This window comes from Lygodium microphyllum, chromosome 21 (assembly GCF_053477565.2).
Source record: "Lygodium microphyllum isolate KBCC chromosome 21, Lygodium_microphyllum_v1.1.10, whole genome shotgun sequence".
Classification (NCBI taxonomy): Eukaryota; Viridiplantae; Streptophyta; class Polypodiopsida; order Schizaeales; family Lygodiaceae; genus Lygodium; species Lygodium microphyllum.
The window spans coordinates 76,792,873-76,814,048 of NC_141155.1; positions in this window are offsets into that span (position 1 = coordinate 76,792,873).

The window sequence follows — 21,176 nt, forward strand, 5'->3', positions numbered from 1 at the left end:
AGAGAGAGAATGACCATCCATGGAAGATTTGGCATTCATTGATAAGTTTCCAGATAACATCAAGTGGGAGATTGTGAAGAAGCTTCAGGAGTCTTGGTCTATAGAGGTTTACAAAGACAAGAAGGAAAAGAGTTGGAATTTGTTCGTGGATGCTCAACAGCAAGATACATGGGATGCTTGGTGTACTGATAATCTTCTGTTGGTTCAATTAGCAACCCACTGGAAGTTAGTAGACAGAGTGTTTTTCACAACATACATTGTTGAAACCATCAGAAGCTGGCATTACTATGATGATGGCACCACCACAATGCTCAGACGTATGCATTTTGACACCTTCAGAACCGAATACCTTCCTCTGTGCAGTGGAATGAAAGCAGAATTCAGGGACGTTGAAAAGAAAGAAGTAGAAGAAATGTTGGCAAAAGAGTCCTCCAGAGACTGAATCCTTCTGTTAACCCTCTATGGAGCACTAACAACATAGTGGAGCCAACCCCCTGATGAATGACGCAATAAAGAGGCAAGCATTAGAACGAGTCCAGAGGTACGTGAGAAGAGAGAAAGCAAAAATCAAGGCTGAGAACGAGCTCGCAGCAGAAGCCGCCTTTGACGCCCTTGCGGAACTCTTTACAGAAGCCCCAATGGCACATCAAGCCCTTCCTCCTCCTGCTGGAGGTTCACTTCCAAGCCAGATCCGTCCTGGAAATATTGATGACAGGCCAGCGAATGTAGTCCCATTGCCAGTTTTTAAGGGAGAGTACAATGAAGACCCCGATCTTCATGTAGCAGAGTTTATGGTAGCATGTGTGGCTAACAATGCCAGAACCCCTGAGCATTGGTTAGCAATATTCCCCGCCACTTTCAAGGGCGCGGCATTTCAGTGGTATGAGAGACAAGCAGCAGGAACTTTTGGCACATGGGACGACTTGAAGTTGGCCTTCCTCACTAAATTCAAGCGTGAAGGTTTTGAAGAGCGGATGAGAGAGGAATTTATGAACTTAATTCAGTCCTCTGGAGAAAGAGTAGAAGCCTATGTCTCACGAATGGAATCCATCCTGAAGAGATGAACTAACCATAATCTAGATGATGGCATTCAAAAGGGGGTGTTTCTCAGAGGATTACAACCAGAAGTCCGTAAGTTTGTGGAGCTACAAAGACCAGCCACCCTGCAAGCTGCAACAGAAGGTGCAAGACTATACGATGAAGTGGAAGCTAGATTGGCGATGAATACAGGAAGAGGAGTCCTACCTCCTCTGATGCCAGGAATGATGTATCCACCAAATGCAGTTCCAGGGACTGTTCCCTATCCCTACCAACAGATGCCTCCAGTATCACAGTACAGTGCACCAAATCCACAGTGGCCACCATCCATGCCTCAAATGGTGGTTCAACCACAACAACAATGGTCCTAACCAATTTCCTCCATGCCAAATCAGCAGCAACAGTGGAACCCTACCAACTGGAGCCAATAGCCAACAGTTCAAACAGGAGCTCTGAATCAGAACCAGAACAGAGACCCCTCTGTACCAGCCCAACCGGTTTATGCAGTGATTACAGAGACTCCTCAAAACCCTACTGCCAGTGCCTCAGGAGGTGAAAGCTTGAAGGACTACTTATCCAACTCAGTTGCAAACATCAAAAAGGAGTTGATGGATGTGATTACAGAGCAGCTACAGACGTTGAAAGTGAATACCGCGAGCATATCCAACATTGCAGGAGCAGGAAGAGATGTGATGCGGTCAAATACTTGGTGTGGTAAGTGTCATCAAGCAGGCCATTTAGCCACTGAATGTACACGAAAACCAACCATTCCTGGAGCCTTCTGTTCCTACTGTTTGCGGAAGAACCATACAGAGGACATTTGCTCTCTGAAGGAGATGCATGATAGGAGAAGGAAGGAAGAAGACGCAAGATTCAACTTGCTGGATACCAAAATGACAACACAGGATATTGGACCCAAGCCTAGAGAGTTTGGTCTTAATTTCGGACCCAGAAGATTTCCCTCTCAAAGTTACAGAGGAAGACAGTCTGGCTGTGGTCAGAGATCAGAAGTGGAATGTTACAGATGCGGAGAAAAGGGACACATCTCACCAAATTGTCCAAATCCTCGAAGGTCAGTGGATTACAAGCCCTTATGCAGTCGATGCAAAGGAGAAGGCCACACTGCAAAAGACTGTCCAAGCCCAGCCCCAGTGAAAAACAGTGCTACTGATAGTTCGGCCAAGGCTCAAGAGCCTACCTCCAATTTGGTGGAATTGGAAGTTGCTGCCATCACGCGTGCAAAGCAGAAGGAACCACCTATCCAGAAAGAAAATAACCCTCCTGCCAGAACAGTGAAGTTCAATCTTCCACCAGAAGAACAGAACAGAACAGAGCCTAACAGTGCCGTACAGAGCACTACAGTGCCACAGAGAGTTACAGAGACAGTTACAGAGACAGTTACAGAGACAGGACCAGAGGTCCAGGATACAGAAGAGGAGGAAGTGCCACAAGTGGCAGAAGAAGTTCTGGTAATTCCTCTGTTGGAAAAAAGAGGAAAAATGAAAATGGGTGTTGCCCCATTCCTTAACCGGTTAGAGAAGCCAATGGATCCTATTAAGGAATATGATTTGGTCAGAGATCTAGATATCTTTAAACCAAACCTCACATTCCGACAATTATTGATGTTGTCTCCCAGTTGCCGGAAAAGGTTCAAAAGTATACTGACAAGAAGACGTGGCTTAAGGATTGCTTCCTCAACAGCAACAAAGTCCAACAAGGCTCCAGAGCCTGTAAACGAAGTGGACGTAGCTAACGCTTTCCTAGATCCGGGTACCCCGGAGACTGGCGTGTGGATAGAAGGCTGCTTCATTGCAAATGCACTGATTGATGGAGGTTCATCAGTGAATATTATTACAGATGTTACAATGAAGGATCTAGGCCTACAAGGTGTGCAATCCACCCAATGGCTCATCAGACTGGCGGATCAGAGTAGAATCAAGCCTTTGGGCATTCTCCCATATGTGAAGACTACAGTGGCTGGAAAAGATTATTGGCTAACCTATTTGGTGGTGAAGCCAAACTCTTATGGTACATCCTATCCTCTGTTACTGGGCAGACCATGGCTTTTTGAAGCTCGAGCAAGGACGGATTGGTTCAAAGGAACCTTGACCTTGGGTAGAGGACCCAACAAAGTGGTGCTGAAACTGTATGGTTCTCAAAAAGGACATGGATCCACCTCCTTGGAATTATCTTCTAACTCCCCTAATGAGGCTACAGATGGAACATCAGCAGAGGAAGATGCTGTCAAACAGATCCTTCCCAAGAAAACAGTGGCACATTCCTTAACAGTGGATACTGTAAGCCGACTTCCAAAAGATGCAAAGCCATTATCAATGGGTGAATACTTCCTGCCTGAACCAGGAATGACTTCTGAAATCACTTCTGACAGTGAGATAGAAGCATGGATGTACTGCTCTCCCTGTTACATGGCCATAGCAGAGACAGAGACAGAGGCAGAAGAGGAAACAGAGAATCTGTTCTTCTGTTACAGAGCTCCTACAGAAGCAGAGACAGAAACAGAAGCAGAAGCAGAGACAGAGACAGAGACAGAGATAGAAGAGGATTGATATGATATGGACGAAGAAGATTATGAAAGTGAAACGGAAGAGTCTATCCCACCTGAAGAGGATACATTTGAAGAAGAAGTTCCAGAAGCATCAGAAACAGACGAGCTCATGCTATGGGACAGGATGGTGATGGTACCATTTGGTCTGGTAAATGGATCTTCTCATCTACAAAATCTTTATAAGAAATGGATTAAGAAGAACAAGCCGTCTTTTAGCAATGGCTCATGCCGTCCTAACCCATCCTTGCCAAAGAAAGATGATGATGATGCACCGTGCCAACAAGCACCAATCCCACCAACCCAACAGGCATCAGAGGGTTCCTGTTATGTGACGTTCTTGGATGTGTCATGTTCAGAAGAGGAGTCTTCAAGCCAAGAGGTAATTAATGTTGAAACCAAACCCGGAACGGCTCTAATTCCATTTCAACATCTTAAGGAGCAACCTAAATCTCCACCAAAAGAAGAAGTTGGTTCTAGTGGGACATCAGAAGAGGACATCACTCCCTTGAAGGAGTTAGATCTGTATCCAGAAGCAGTCCGTGGGACCTTCATCCGTGAAGTAGAAGGTGAAAGGCATTTAACCTTTGTGGATGCAGAAGGCACTGAATGCCACTTGAAGGTGGGTAGCAGTCTCCCAGAAGAGGAGTTGTCAACCTTGTACAACTTATTGAAAGAAAATTTGGACGTGTTTGCATGGTCTTACAAAGACCTAAAGGGGATTGATCCCACAATATGTCAACATCATATTGACTTGGAGCCTGATGCCAAGCCAGTACGGCAACGACAAAGGCGAATGAACCCGAATTATTCCACATTGGTGAAAGCGGAGCTGCTGAAGCTTCTGGAAGCCGAGTTCATCTATCCAGTGGCAAATAGTGAATGGGTTTCACCCATCGTGGTTGTACCCAAGAAGAATGGCAAATTGCGAATATGTGTGGATTTTCGAAAGCTCAATTCTAAAACAAAGAAGGATCACTTTCCTATCCCTTTCACAGACCAACTGTTGGACACAGTGGCAGGACATGAGCTTTATTTCCTTCTGGATGGATTCAGTGGATATAACCAAGTCCAAATCGCGGAGGAAGACCAATCCAAAACAACCTTCACCACAGAATGGGGGACCTATGCTTACCGAGTGATGCCATTTGGACTCTGCAATGCCCCTGCTACTTTCCAATGAGTCATGATGGCCGCATTTCAAAATCATCTACACAACTTCATTGAGGTATATTTGGATGACTTCTGTGTCTATAGTTTGATCCGTGAACACTGGGAACACCTAGAACAATGCTTTGACCAATGCCGGGAGTATGAGATTTCCCTCAACCCTGACAAATGCATCTTTGGGGTCTCTTCCGGAGTTTTGTTGGGCCACATTGTCTCTGCACAAGGGATATCAACAGACCCTGCAAAGATCGAAAAGATCGCAGCTCTCACAGCACCCACCAACCTCAAACAGTTGAGGGGATTCCTAGGGCATGTGGGTTACTATAGAAGGTTCATAGCCCATTTTGCAACAAAGGCAACCTCCTTGCACAAGCTTCTGAGGAAAGATGTAGAGTTTACTTGGACGGAAGAATGTGACAAAGCTTTCTACACTCTGAAGCAGTGTCTGATTGAGGCACCCATTCTGCAACCTCCTGATTGGACGAAAGAGTTCCATGTACACACTGATGCATCAATTGAAGGTTTAGGTGCTGTCCTCTGCCAGAAGGGCTCCTCGAAGTTGGATCAACCGATCTATTACACAAGCCGAAAAGTCACTGATAGGGAACGAAACTATACAGTGACAGAGCTCGAGTGCTTGGCAATGGTGTTTGCCCTAGAGAAGTTCCGCCATTACCTCCTATCTACCCACTTTAAATTTTATGTGGATCATGAGGCCCTGTCCTTCTTGATGAACAAAGCGGACGTGAAAGGACGAATGATGAGATGGCTCCTTTTATTCCAAGAGTTCGACTTTGAGGTGATTACTAAGCCCGGTCGTTCCCATGTTATGGCTGATCATCTGTCGCATATCCCACAAACTGCAGACGAGGAGTAGGATGATCCAGACCTCCCTGATGCTTCCCTATTCTTGGTAGAAACTGTAACTCCCTGGTATGCAGACATTGCCAATCTGTTAGCAACCCAACAGTACCCTCCTGGCATTTCTAGTCGGGAGAGGAAGAAGCTTATGCTAGAATCAGCCCCATACACCCTGCTAGGTGGCGCACTGTACAAGCAAGGCAAAGATGAAGTGCTCAGAAGATGTGTTGCAGGAAATGAGATTGGGATTGTTCTGAAGGCTTGCCATGACGAGCCATGTGGAGGTCACTTTGCAGGAGAAGCTACAGCCAGGAAGGCTCTGCTAGCAGGATATTGGTGGCCTACAATTCACAAAGATGCCTATGATTACTGTAAAAGATCTGATGCTTGTCAAAGAATGGGGAAACCCACCAAGACAAGTGCCATGCCACTGCAACCTATCCTTCCGTTGAAGCCGTTTGAGAAGTGGGGCATCGACTTCGTAGGTCCGATCGATCCTCCTACCAGAAGGAAACAGAACCGATACATCCTCGTATGTACGGATTATGTTACAAAGTGGTGTGAAGCTAAAGCCCTAAAGCGGGACGATGGTAACAGTGTGGCCCTGTTCATGTATGAGAATATCATCACCCGTTTTGGCAGTCCCTTAGAGCTGGTAAGTGATAGAGGCACTTATTTCCTTAACAAAGTCATGGAAGAGTTGACAGAGTTGTATAAGATCCGCTATCGCAAGTCCACTCCTTATTACCCTAGAGCCAACGGCCAAGTCGAAGTCACCAATCGCATCCTCTGCTCGATTCTGACAAGAACAATTGCCACGCATTGTCATGATTGGGATGATCGACTTACAGAGGCCCTCTGGGCGTACAGAACCTCCCATAAAGCAGCAACATGACAGACACCCTTCCAGCTGGTGTATGGTACAGAAGCTGTTTTCCCTGTTGAAGTGGAATTACCCTCTTTGAGAGTGGCCATCAAAGAGCGTTTGGGAAACGATGATTCACTGCAACGCCGTCTCTTGCACCTGGAATGTTTGGAAGAAATTCGTAGGATGGCTCTACAGTGCATGGAAGCCACGCAAGCTCGACGTAAGGCTTACCATGATAGCTTCATCAAGCACAAGGAGTTCAAAGAAGGTGATTTGGTCCTAGCCTATGATTCACGCTTTGGCAAGTTTCCTGGCAAGCTCCAACAGCGGTGGATGGGCCCCTATAAGGTCCTTGCCGTCAACCCTAATGGCTCTGTCCAAGTGCAGACCGTTGATGCCTCTAATGATCCCTTTCTGATCAATGGATATCGCCTGAAGAAGTACTTCCCTCCTTAGGGATCTTGACAATTACGGACACTTGATCCTTTCCCTCGTTGGCGCGGCACTGTCCTTCTTATGATGCTACTTCTGATAGCCGTTCTTCAGTCAGTCCTGATGAAATGGACGCAACCCTTTGTCCCCTCAAACCCCCCTTCCAGCCTTGATCTCTTATCCTCTATTTTCTACCAGTGACAGTGGCGAGGTTGGTCTTGACAAATGGTCTTTCTACTATTCCCTTGCTCAATTCGAAAAAAAAAAAGAGAGAAGAAAAATATACATATCGGTCATGGGAGACAAGGACTTAGGTCCCTGTCATGCCGACCTATTCTTCGAGAAAAGGTGGAAACACCCTCGGGAATAGGGGAAAACAAGAAAAAGAAAAAGAAAAAAAAAACTGTTATGAGAGAAAAGGAAGCAATTCCCTGTCATAGCAGGCCTCGTTCCAAGAAAAGGTGGTAAACACCCTTGGGCGGGAAGCTGGCTGTGGAAAAGGTGGTAACACCCAGTAGTCCCGAAAGTGGATTCATTAATTGATATTCCCAAGATCCAATTCCGAAGCTGCCTCCCTTGGTACGCTGTGTCATGGGTCTCTCTGCCAAGCGCCTAACTGTCCTCTCGCAGACGACATATTCAAGTCCAACACAACGTTCGATTTGAGGGCTACCTCCCTGGGTACGCCTCTTCAACAACTGATGACGCGATCTTCATCGACAAACAATCGAGTGATGTGAGCTTTCATCCTAACCGGATGAGGAAGTGAGTATGGGTTGCCCTCTGTAACTATCAACAACGAGTGAGACAGAGGGTGGGGCGAGTGACCAGTCTTTTCCCTTCAAATTAAATGAGAGGTGAGAAGTGTGAATGAAGTGTTGCATGCACGGGGTGGGCCTCTCTATGCACAAAGCCCAAATTGTTCTGTGCACTGCACCATAAGGTTCCTTGGCCTTCCTTCTCGCACCGTATGCCGGCACAGGGCGGGATGCACCGTTGCACCATCAAATGCACACAAGGCATACAACCTTTGCACAAGTGACTGTGAGGATTACATCAATGGGTTTCAGGAAAAGGCTGCCCTCCTGTGTCTATCAACCGAGAGTGAGACAGAGGGTGGGCTGAGTGTGACTGGAGTTTCTTCAATCAAATATTGAGAGGTGAGATTGAGGGACGTTACGACACTTGGAGTCAGGTATGTTCCCGTTTTCCTATGCACCCACGGGATGGGTCTTTACCGTCAACACAAGACACGTCACCCTGTTCTGTACACTGCACTGTAAGGCTCCCTTGCCTTCCTCCTTGCACTTATGCCAGACAGGGTTGGACGCACTAATGCACCATCAACTATGCACCCTGGCATACAACTCTCTGCACCATTTCCTTGTCGATTCCTCAATCGGGTATGAGATATGGGGTTCCATCATTCTTCTTCGAGTGATATTAGCATGGAGCGCGTGACTGTTCTTTCATTCCACTTGAGTGACTGTGAGTTGAGTGCAATATCCCTCATCATCGATCAATTTCCTGCGCTTCCTTCCATCAGCTACCTCCCTGGATGCTGCTGCGTGGTCCCTTCCATGACGGACGTGTGCCGAGAAGATGCCTTGGTACCTCCAGCGCCGACAACAACACTGGACGTACCATCGACACTCAACCTTGCTTCTTGACGAAATGGGCCAAGTTTTTCTAACCCTCCCACTTTGGTTTCTTTGTGACGGTCATGTTTTAAGTGTGGGGACGTTAGTGGATGGTTTGTGGCGTGGTCCTAGGTCCCTGTTGCTTGGTTAACCCTATCCATTGAGGTTTTAAGTGTGGGGACGCATCCCTGCGCGTCTACATTGCATATCCTCTGCATATGCCTTAACCTGCTCATGCATGTCTGTCATGCCTTGCTGTTACCCTGATGGGGTCCCTTCCCACCCCCCGTTCATTTTCCACCCACCCTTGGGGCTGTTCCCTTGCAGTTTTCCTTCATTCCCTGATTTTAAGGTCTTACTATGTGAATGTATCCTACGGTCACTGAAGTCCAAATCCAACCTCATAGCCCTGTTCCTCTCTTTAAACTAACCATTTTTCATGTTTACCTACCCCCTGTTCCGGTGCACGGTTTTTGAGTTATTAATTTTTGAAGTATTTTGCGTAAATTAGCCGGTTTTCCATATGAACACACTTTTCTTGCTGCGCAACCGTGATCTGACATCATAGCCTTGACACCCACTTTCCCCCTGATATTTTTCCTTTTTACGCCCTGTCATTCCGATACACGGTTTGTCCATTATTAATTTTCCGGTTTTTTACGATCTTATCGTGAGTCTTTTTGACATTTTTCCATGTGAACCTGTCCTGTTGAATCGGAATTCCAATTTGCTTTGACAGTCGTGTCCCTTGTGTCTTCCCTCGCCTTCTTTCTTTTTCCTCCACCCTTTTTCGACTTTTGGATTTTTACTTATTAATTTTTAAATCAGTTTTTGGGAGTATTTTTGGAGTTTTTCGCATGTGAACCCCTCCTACTTCCCCTGGAACTGCAGTTTAAGGTGATAACCCTGTGCCACTCCTTCCTACAGACATTTTTCCTTCTTACTGCCTGTTATTCCGGTGCACGGTTCGTCCGATATGAATTTCCGATCCCATTTTTGGGTCTGTTTTTTGGGTTTTTTCCATGTGATCGCATCTTATCTGAGTCAAAACTCTGTTTTGATGTGATAGGATTGTTAGGCACATCTTTCTGCATAGTTTTCCTTTTTCTTGCACCTCGTTTCGATACACGGATCTTTTGATATTAATTTTTAATTGCGTTTTTTGGTTTATTTTTTGTGTTTTTTGCACGTGACCACCCTTTCTCCATCCCAGAATCTCCCTCGCATATTTTTCTTGTCTTCCGTCTGCTGTCCTGCCCACTTTTTGTTTTTACGCTATTTCGTTTTGACGTCCGGATTGGGAGATCTTAAATTTTCTTATATTTTACGTGTTTTCACGCGCTCCATCTTGCGCGTGAACGGGCACTTTTTCGATTTTACGTGTCTCCACGCGCCCCGGTCGTGTTTGCATGGCCCGTGCTATCATTCTGACGCTATTTCACTCCCGTCACGATAAATTTTTTTACCTCGTCCCGCGCATGGGCATGGGACGGGGGTACGCCTTTCCCTTTCATGGGCCCCCCGCCCATTCTTTCCCATGGCCTCTTCTCAGGCGCCTATAGGCACCCCCCCCTTTTACCCCCACCTCCCTTGGGCCCCTCCCTAACCTACCCCCTACCCCTACCCCCCCCTTGGGTGCCCCACCCTTCGGGCACCCTCCTCCTATGGGCCCCTGCCCATTCCCCTATGACCACCCCCCCTTCCCATGGCCCTTCCCCCCTTTCCACCCCCCCCACACCCTTCCCTATCCCCCCTACCCTGCCCCTCCCCACCCCAACCGCCTCCCATCCCCTCTCTCCCTCTTCCTTCTCCCACGTCCCCTCCCTTCTCCCGCTCCTTCTCCTCCACCTCATGCCTCCTCCTTCTCCCACGTCCCCTCCCTTCCCCTGCCTTCTCCTCTTCCCCCTCCTCCTCTTCCTCTTCCTCCCCTTCTCCTTCCCCTCCTTTCCCTCCGTCTTGTCGCCGCCGCCGAGTCGCCCAGGCTGCCTGGAGTCTGTCGCCGCCGCAGAGCCGCCTGCTGCCCGCCGAGTTGAGCCGCGGAGCCGCCTGTCGTCCGCCCATTGAGCCGCGGCGCCGCCCGTCGTCCGCCCGTTGCGCCGCAGAGTCACCCAGGCCGCCCGGAGTCTGTCGCCGCCGCAGAGTCGCCCGCTGCCCGCCGAGTTGAGCCGCGGAGCCGCTCGTCGTCCGCCCGTTGGCGCCTGGACGTCGCCGCCTCCGCCTTGTGCCGCTGCTCATCAAGCCGAGCCACAGAGCCGATGCCGCCACCAGTCGACGCAACCGCTGCCGCCAGCCCGCCCGACGTCGCCGCTGCCGCCGGATCGCCGAAGCTGCCGCCGTCCTCCTCCTCTTCCACCTCCACCTCCACCCTAACTAACCACGGTTAGTTAGACTAACCTAACCCTCATCTGACTAACCTAACATTAGTTATGTTAATTAACATTAATTCCACACTAATTAACCCTAAGTTAGGATAACTAACCTAACCTACCCCCCTAACCCTAACCCTAACCCTAGTTAGTTATCACTAAGCTTAGTAACTACTAACCTAACCTACCCCCCTAACCCTAACCCTAACTAACCCTAGTTAGGCTCCCTAACCCTAACCCTAGTTAGTTATCACTCACCTTAGTTACCACTAACCTAACCTACCACCCTAACCCTAACCCACCTTAGGTTAACTAACCCCCTTTAGGTTAGTCTCCATTGACTTAGTCCCCCTAACTGACTTATCTAACTTCACCTAGACTAACCTAATTCCATCTGACTAACCTAACTTGACTTAGTCAGACTTACATGACTTACACAGACTAACAAGACTTAACTGACTTACTTTCAACTTACTTATCAGATTAACATGATTTACCTGATTTAATTAATTTGTAAGTTAATTTTCACATCATAAAAATTCAGAAAAATTTCTCAAAATTCCCTTCGTTTTTGCCAATTTTTGGGAATTTGTCAGCTGGAAATTTCCAACCCCAAAATTTCTGAAAATTAAATATTTCCTAATTGATCCTACAAATTACCAACAAATGTCAAAAATTCATTTAAAAATAGTAAAAAAATTCTTAAAAACTTCTCAAAAATTCTTAAAAATTCCCCTCACCTCCCCTTGCCCATTTTTTATTTATTTTTCACTTTAAAATATTATCATACATGGTACCCCTATTGTTAAAAAAAAAAAAAAAACAAAAACAAACCAACAAACCAATAAATGGAAATTAACCTTAACACTCTCTATTTTTTTCATACACTCCATTGTGGATATTTCCTCCATATTCATGTGCTTTATATCTTGATTTTCTTATTATTATTATTATTAATAAAAAATACAAACAAACCACAAAAAAAAAACACACACATCCACAAAACATAATAACCTCACAAACAAAAACCAACCATAAATAATCCCAAATTACAACAATTAAAAAAGCAATCAAAAAACAAATCAACCCATCCACTAAGGTGTTGTCTTTGTTGTTTCGTCAGTGGTCTTTACTTTTCCTTTACTGGATTCACTTCTTTTGGGGGACTCTTCCGTGCGCATTTCTGCATTACATACACACCCCTTCCACGTATTTATTTTCTGTGCTTTATTTATTTTTATTTTTCCCCTTAATCACAAATTAATTGTTAAAATGAACTCTTTAATTCACCCACAGTTCCACGCGCATTCGCGGTCAACACACACATACTTTTTAATTAAAATAACCCCGCCGTTCACTTAGCACGTGCTACGTGCGCTACAGAGGCACTTTAATTTTTAATTAAAATGAACCAGCCGTCACATGAGCATGCGCTGGCAAAAAAGCGCTTCACATTACCTTAATTTGTAATCAATGAACTTGCATTTAGAGACCCCGTCTGGGTATCGCAGTCCGGGATTCGAATTAACGCACCGTTTTCACCTAATAATTGGTAATTAAATTTATAATAAGGAACCGCCATTTTCTTGCTAAGGTTTATCACATAATAAAAATTCACCCATTCTTAATAATTTATTGAAATCAACCCTTCATTAAATTAATTCCCCCTCACTGCACTTAATTCCCCTTTTTAATGAACCGTTTCGTGGGATGGGTATACGCAGTCATTAGAGTTGTTTTCCTGGTCTAGTCCTGGTTTATCACTGATGTAGTCTTGCTATGTGTCGGATGTGGTCTTGTTTTGGTTTACTGTCTTTGCTACGGTTACGGGTATGGTATGCAGTTTTTTCTTTTCTTGCCTGATACGGGGTTCTGGATGTTTGTCTGATGCATCGCATGAAGCTTTCGGTTGCATATGTCTCAAGGCCATGTCGATTTTTTTTTTCTAGGTTGTGGTTTGCTTGGGGTTAGTTGGTCGAGTCACGTTTTATTGTTTTGGTTGTTCTCTTATCCTTGGATTTTTGTCTGTTGCTTTGCAGGCATTCTCCTTGATTGTTTGTGTTTGTGGTGTGTGTCTAACCATTTGAATGGCGCCTTCTCATGCTCCTCCCCCTATCCAGTACGTCCCATTAGTTAGTAGGGATTACTCTTCCCTACTTACTTTTGAGCCTCTCACGAAGGCGGGACTCGCTGCTTTTGTGGCTACTTCTTTTCCATTGCTTCCAGAGGATCCGTCGTTATGTGATGAGTTTCTGGCCTCTTACAGCAAGAAGACAGGACTAGTCCAGGGAATTTCTATGACTTTGACACCTCGAGGCTTAGGGAAGGCTCTGTCTCTACCCTCCAAAGGTGAACCTTTTGTTACCACTCATCAGCTTTTCTCTAATGAAGAGATTCTGAAGCTGTTGCAAAAGCAGACAAGGGAGATGCTAGATGTTAAGAAGGTGATTAACTCTTCAGGAGTTTCCTTTTCTATGATTACTGATCCCGTATAGAAGACAATCTGTCAGTTTCTCCAGGACAGGTTTATGCCTGCCAAAACGCCATCCCAGTACTTGTCCAAAGAGCTTTTCACAGCTTCCAGGATGGTGTTAAAAGGAGTTGCTATTGATTGGAGCACTTATCTCCTTACTAAAATGGATCAGCATTTTGTTAAAGTCACTAGGGGTAATGTTACCAATGTCACATATGGATCATATTTGTCTGCCTTCTTGACCTATTCAGGTTTACAGAAGACTGTGCCTCCACCTCCTCCATCAGATCAAGTACCTCCTCCTCCACCTTCAGAAGAGTCAGAACCCATTGATATAGAGGATGATGATTCTCCGCCTCCCCTGGTCATACAACGCAAACGCTTGAAGCGGGTTGCGGATAAAGCTCCTTCAGTACTTCCTTCAGTGCCCATTCCTACTACCTCTGGCAGTGACCACTTCCTGGGTATCTCACTTGTAATAACCTGTTCAGAGCACATCGAGAAGGATCATTGGACATATCAGTTTCCTCCCTGAACAGTCTCGTCTCAGGAGATGCCATTCCTTTCCTCTGTAAGGATATTCAAAGCTCCATTGAGTTATTCGTGACAGCCTGTATTCAACAGCTGTACGCATCTTTTTACGAAGAGCTCATGCAGTCTAAGGACCAGTTGCATAAGGCAACATCTGAGTTAGCTTCCGTTAAGGATACCCTAGCAGATTTGTTCAAGCAAATGGAACAACAAACCCAACTGGTTGCCACCCACAACGATGAGATCTCTTCTTTGAAGATCTAGTTACTAGAGACTCAATCCTAGGTTACTAGCCTTTCAGAGGAGAAGGAGAGGATGTCCAGAGAAGCGCAGGAGTTCCAAGCTATCTTCGATGACAAACTTTCAGCTTTACAGATTGCTACTGACACAGTGGCCAACCAAGCCTCCCAAATCCAGCAGTTGCAAGATCAACTTGCAAAGTCCCGCTCTGTTCCTCTAAGCCCTAATGTTCCATTGATTCCTTCTCTTTCACAGCAGGACTTGGCTGCTCTTCAGAGACAGGCTACTTTGTGCCCTCTGTTTCAAGATAAAGTGGAAAGATTGCAGTCCAGAATGGACTTGTTATGGTCTACCTTTGAACAGTTTCAGGAATATGTCTCCCCAGACCATTCTTTCTTTGTCCACTACCACTTACAGAAGTTGGTCTTCTATATGAAGCTTTCCACGATGGATTTACCTCTTCCAGAGGATGGATGGAGTGGGGCTTGGTCTGTTGAGTTGTTGACAGAGGTAGTAAGGATGGTGTTTGAAGATTCTGTCACGCCAGATACCATGTTGATGTCATACATGTATCTACGAGGAGACTTGTTAATTCCAGATGCGGTGGATATGGCATGGTATGTGGGGGATGTGGTCTTACAGGCTGTTTTGTATGCCAATCATTTGGAGTTGCGCATAGCTGACATGTTCCAGAGTTATTTCTCCAAAGTGGCTGATTGTCATGATAATTCGTGGCATCCCATGATTGATTCTGTGGTCCTAAATCAAAGATAAAATGCAACTCCTATCTTTGCCCAGAGTACTAATCAACTGAGGATGGATCTCTTAGCCTATCTTTCAAAACATAATCCGTTTGATTCTACCTTCTTTGATGCCTATCATAGACGATCTCTCTTAGGACCTTCTGTTCCTACCCTCCTCTATTACCAACAAATGGCTCACCGCTATGCTATATATCTTTCCCTTTGTCAATCTAATTCCACCACTATTTTACCCCTTCTTTTCCAACCTTCCTCTTTCCCTCAAATTCCCATTTTTACATACTGCTCCTTTATTGAGGATAGGGCATTTTCCCCTTCTCCACCATGTTCTTCTCCATCCATTAATGTACCCTCTACATTTCCTATTTATCAGTTAACACCGTTCCTTAGTGATTCCCTACAAATTTCTACCACTCCTTCTTTAACCTTTTCTTCTTTTTATGATTTTTCCTATCCCTCACTTCATCTACTCTTCCTTATTCCATTACCCTATCCTAACACTTCTATATCTCAACCACCCCAGTTGGTTAGTGACTGTGACGGGTTTGATAATCAGATTTCTAGAAGACGGGGATGGAGTTCGGATGATTGCCTTACAGGACCTCAGATCAATTGGCCAGTAATTCCAGGAGAATGGACAGTTTCCAGTCAAGCTTATCAGAACTATGTTCATTTTGCTCAGCAGTATTCACAGTCTGCAGATCCTTTAGTGAGATTAACTACTCACTTTGCTTGGTACCTGGCGTATATGCATAGGCACTCTCATAATGATTCCAAGCCTATTCCAAAGTTGTGCATGAATGTCAATGTGAGCATTGATTCCCAACAGCTGGATATATTGTATTTTCATGCCCTTTGTTTGCCTAGCAGATACTTGGTCATGTTGGAAAGGATGTGCTGTCTCCAATTTTTTCAAAATCCTCCCAAAAACTTTGTAGATGAATCCTTGTCTATGGATCGTTCCCGACAACATCAATATTTTAAGAGGGATAATCTTCATTGATACCTTTCCAATGTATGATGGATGCTTTTTAATGAAAATCTCTCTTTTTGGAGGAGTCATTCAGATGCTTGTGTTGTATTAGTGTTTGTGTTGTGAGTTCATTTATGAAAAAACGAACATGGTGGTTTTCTATTGGATTGGATTTCGTGTGCGAGCTACATTTTGGAGAATTGTGGTGATGGGGTCGTGGATGCAGAATTGAAGTTGATGCTGATGATGAAAAAGAAAAATCTTATATCATTTACAAATTTGTTGTGATTTTTAGTTTGATGAGAAGTGTTAATGTGTAAAGGGTTTTCCTTTCTTTGTATTTTTATATCAAATACAGGTTCTAAGTTGGGGGTCGTGGTGGATGGATTCTTTTTGAAAAGATATTGAAGATCAAAGTTGCGATTTTAAATGCACTTGTATTCCCTTTTTCCTGGGTCGCGAGGACGCTTCCTTATTTAGTGTGGGGATATGTTGAGTGTTGAAATGACTTGTTTTTTGGCTGATTTTTGTTGTTTTTGAGAGCTGAATGGTTGATTTTATGAGATGATCGATTGATTTGGAAGTGGTTTGAGAGTGTTTTGGATGATATTGATTGTGTTTTGGAAGTTCATGATGTTTATTGGTGGTTCTGTGATGTTCTGATAGGTTCTGATTGGTTCTGTATACCTTCTGTTTTGCTCTGTTTTGTTCTGATTGTCTTCTGTAAGGAGGGATGGAGTATTGATTTATGAAGATTGAGATCTTGTGAAAGCTTATTGAATGGTTTGTGAGAGTTTGGAATGGTTTGAGTATGAGTTATGTGGTTTTGATGACCTTCTGTAACCTTCTGTAGATCTTTTGTAGAGCCTCTGTCTCTGTTCTGTTCTGTTCTGTACTGTAGCTGTTCTGGTACTGTTCTGTGACTGTTCTGTATGCTTCTGTATGTGTTCTGATGGATGAGAGTGTAGCTTGGGAAAGTTTTCTAGCCTTGGAAAGAGGTAAATACAAGTGCAAAAGACCTGAAAGAAGTGGAAGAAGTAGCTGCTGAAGACTCAAGTGAAGACTAGAGTGAAGTGACAGTAGTGAGCTATGAAAAGACACTGTAGTGGCTCTGGTGACTCTTCATATCAGACATACCTCTTGGGAAGGGTATCCACGACCTAAGAAGGATTATTGAGAGTGATTTTGAGAGATTGTAGTGAGGATATGATGTATTATTGATGGAGAGAGAGAGAGAGAGAGAGTCAGAGATAGCCAATTCTACTGAAACAGAGTGATTATATATGAGAGATTGAGAGAGAAGACTATGAAGATATTGAAGATGAATACTATGTGATGTATTTCCATTCAAAGATGGTGTATTACTTTGTTTTCTTTGTTCTATTGATGGATTTTGTGAAGATATTGAAGAACATGGTTGATTCTACCAAATCCGTGGGAGATCTACATAATGCTGCATGAAGATTTGTTGTGCATGGTGTTCTTTTCTTCATTGTGATCATATGAAACATGATAAACAAGCTTGTTGATGTTACAAGATAGATTTTCTTGCAAGAGAATTCCCTTTTCCTTGGTGTTCCTTTCAGGGCTCCAGATTGTCATGATCTGGGCTCCTAGTTCAGCCATTGCAATGCAGTTTTCATACCAACATTGTTCAAATTGAGTTGGACCCTCTGACAGTCGCTTTAGTTGCTCTATCCCTAAGAGATTTGGTTGGTAGAGCACATCATTGAATGTGACAGTTAAGCATAGTTCGTCGGCATCCTCGTCAGAGATGAGTTGCATGCATTCATACAGGAGCTTGTTATAGTGCTCGTGAAGATGCTTGCTCTTCCCAGGATAAGGGAAATGGCAAGTATTCTTCGAGCTGCTCTTTAGGGAATGCGCCCATGTCTGCCAGGACATAGACACGTGCGAACACTTTGAGCTTAGCATCCAACTCAGTTAAGCATTCTGTGACACTTCTATGTTCAACAAGGGCTTGCTCGGTTGCTATCTCATGCAAGGTTCTAGGAGTTTGCCTGGGCTTTAGCATAGCTGGGGGACTCAAGCCTAGACGAGCAGGTTTGGCCAATGCTAGGATTTCTTATTCTCTCGGGGTTTCCATATTTCTCCTGAGACTTCGTTATTGTGTCATGGTTCTCCTTGGATGTGACTGGTATAGATTTGTCACCATGTTGTGACAGCGTTGTGTCCACTCTTGATTGGTCAATGTGAGTTCTATTGTCGATGGATTGAGTGTTGCAAGCAGCCGTTGATTGTAACGACTGCTTTGATTTTTCAGAGCACACGGATGTGTCTAAGGTTTCACTGCTATTAGGAGAGGCATCAATTGGTTCAGTGGTGGATGGACTCGATGCTTTATTTCTCAGCTCTCCAACGCTCTTCGTTCTCAATGTTCTTGGGGTCCACAACCACCTGCAACTGCTGTTGTTTTCATTGTTTTCTCCTCTTTTTCTTGGTCAGTGAAGGTGTATCTCTCAATGACTCTGGACCCTGGACTAGGTCAACCATTGATGTGCTTGGTTGGGCCTCATCATTCTCCTTCTCTAGTGTGTCCTTATGGGACCTAGCCATGGCCTGCTGAATAGCCTCGCTAGGTTGTGAGGGTACAACTGCCTCCCTTTTCAGAGAGTCTAGATCTTCAGCCAATTCCCTTGTGTTTAACTCCTCCAGCCTAGGCTTTAGGCACTTTTGAAGTGCTGGAGTTGTCAAGGAAGTTGGTTGCGACACCTTTTCCATAGGTAAACTACCTAGGATACGTTCCGCACGGGGCATTGTCATGGCCAAGGGCTGTGACTACTGTGATTCCTGATTGGAAGTAGTAGTGGCTAGTCCAGTGGGTTGGCTACTCTTGGTGGATTGCGGTGTCAGGTCCCTAGGGCGATCGGAAGTGGTCGTGTCTTTTGTTGCCCTTTGAGCATTCATCTGTGTAGATCCAGCATGAGTTGATCTAGTCACATTAGGTTGCATAGGCATATCCTTGGGCCGAGAGCTACGGCTAGTGTCATGATCCACCTCTTGGACATTTGGAAGCTTAGATGGAGATAGAGATTGGGAGTGAGAAGCCGCCCTTGATGACCGCTATTGTTCTTCGTGTGTCTGTTTGGAAAGAGAGGGTGTAGGAGATCTAGGACTCTTAGGTGGAATGGGCACTGGTTGAATGATTTGCTCGAGGCTATTAGGCGATTGTGCCATTTGCTTTGTTGAGCGATCAGCCTTGCTATGAGCAATGTTGTGCCCATGATGCCTATTATCCTCTTGGGAAATCAAAGGCTTTTTGGGAACTAATGGGTTTTGGGCACGCTCGATGGTTACATATGGCATCTGCTTATTAAGCATGCTAGGTTGAGGCTCTCTCTTTCGAACACTCATATTTGGTTTCTTACCTCGAGACCTAGAGTTTCTCTTAGATTTCCTCCTGTGCTTCATTGCTTTTGATGCAATCAGGTCTTCAGCTGATAGAGGTGGTTTAGCAGGGGGTTTTGGTACCCAAATCCATTGGTTACCTGCATAATACCCTTGAGCACGTAGCTACGCTTTGGATATCCATCGCGGCGTTGTGCTGACCCTCCATCGATGCCTTCATCTATAAGGCTTGGGCTTCTTTTGGGGTCTTCTATGATATTTGTAAGTCCAAAGCCCATCCTTGGTATTATCTCTTGACCTTCTTGTTTCAGGCATGGCCTCACTTACTGGTTCTCGTTGCTCGACCTGTGCTTGTATCAACTCTTCCAACAAGTCCTTGCTCTCGTTAGTAGGCTTGACTGTTACGTCAGCACCTTCCTTGCCTTTCCCTTGAGGTTCGATAAGGTCACCCTTACTAAAGGTTGTGACTATCCTCACACCCGGTAGTGTCAGGTGTATCCTTTATGCTACATAGTTAGCCTCACACTTGGTCGCCCTTTTGAAGGGTCTTCCTAGGGGGGTTTCCTTCCCGCAGCTAGCACTATTTGGAGGAAGATGAAATAGGGTAGGCAAGCTTTTAGTTTCAATTGTTGCAAGGATTCTGCACTTCCCTATGAGCGCTTGTGGGTGTCCCCCATAAGGGCTAATAGTTGCACTAGTCGGTGTGAGCTTTGGTTGGCCTAGTAGGGTCCATGATTCATAGGTCAAGATATTAAAATCTGCTCCTTCATCAATTAGAGCATCAATAGTATGCTCTCTTTTCGTGGTGAGCTTGACCCTAAGATAAGTAGGTGGTACTATGTCTTCGTCTTCCGGGTCTTGGCTTGTAAATTTAAGCCTTCTGACAAATGCCCTTGAGTCTCCAATTTCACGACCAGATGTGGGTTCTCCACCGATGTCTTAGGTCGTCTATGCAGTGCTGCTCAAGGTACATCTCTTGTCAAGAGTGTCATGTCTATCATCTTCGCATTTGTAGCTTGCTGATGTTGTGTTTTGCTCTGACCAAACACGGTCTGAACATAATGTCTTTGTGTTCTTGTGGTGTGGCCTTTTTGCGCTAGATTGGCCCTTTGATGTTCTAGGATCTTTGTTTCTCTTTGTTCGGGTATGGGCTTTTGGTTGCTCTTTTGCAAGTGAGAATCCCTGCTCATGTAGAGCCATTACTACACTAGGGTCCAATTTGGAGGACCTGTCACGGCGTGCGTTTTCTCTCCAACCTACTTGGGGGAGGTGCGGAGGGGGCAGCCCCCTCTGCGGGGGTCCCCGGGGGGGGGGGGGGGCAGTCCCCCCGGCCCGCAGGGCCGTTACGGTAAATGCCATGCATAATTTGGAGGACCGTTTATAGCCAAATTTTGAACTACTCGCTCTAAGTTTCAGCCCAGTGATGGATCTGTGATGTGCCTTTAGCTCTATGTAGCCTTTGGGGTCAATTTCGGGGTTTAGATGCGTTAAAATTTGTGTTCTAGATACCTGTCCAATTTTGATAGTTTTCTATCCGATTCTGAGATGTCCAATTTTCAGGAGTCTGATTATTAGAATCGGATGTCTGATTATCAGAATTGGACATCCGATTTCGGGTTGGTCCGATCGGTCCAGTGGTCCGATTTTGGTCACATTCGATTTCTAGAATTAGATGTCCGATTTTGACAGGTGTCCGATTCTGAGCCGTATGATTCCTTGTGTCCGATTTCTAAGGTCTGAGTGTCCGATTTTCAAAATCGAACGGTTGAGTGTCTGATCAAACATGCAAAGGTGGTCCGATTCTGGGACTGGTTCGATTCTGGGATTGGTCCGATTCTGGGACTGGTCCGATTCTAGGAATGGTTTGATTCTGGGACGGGTCCGATTCTGG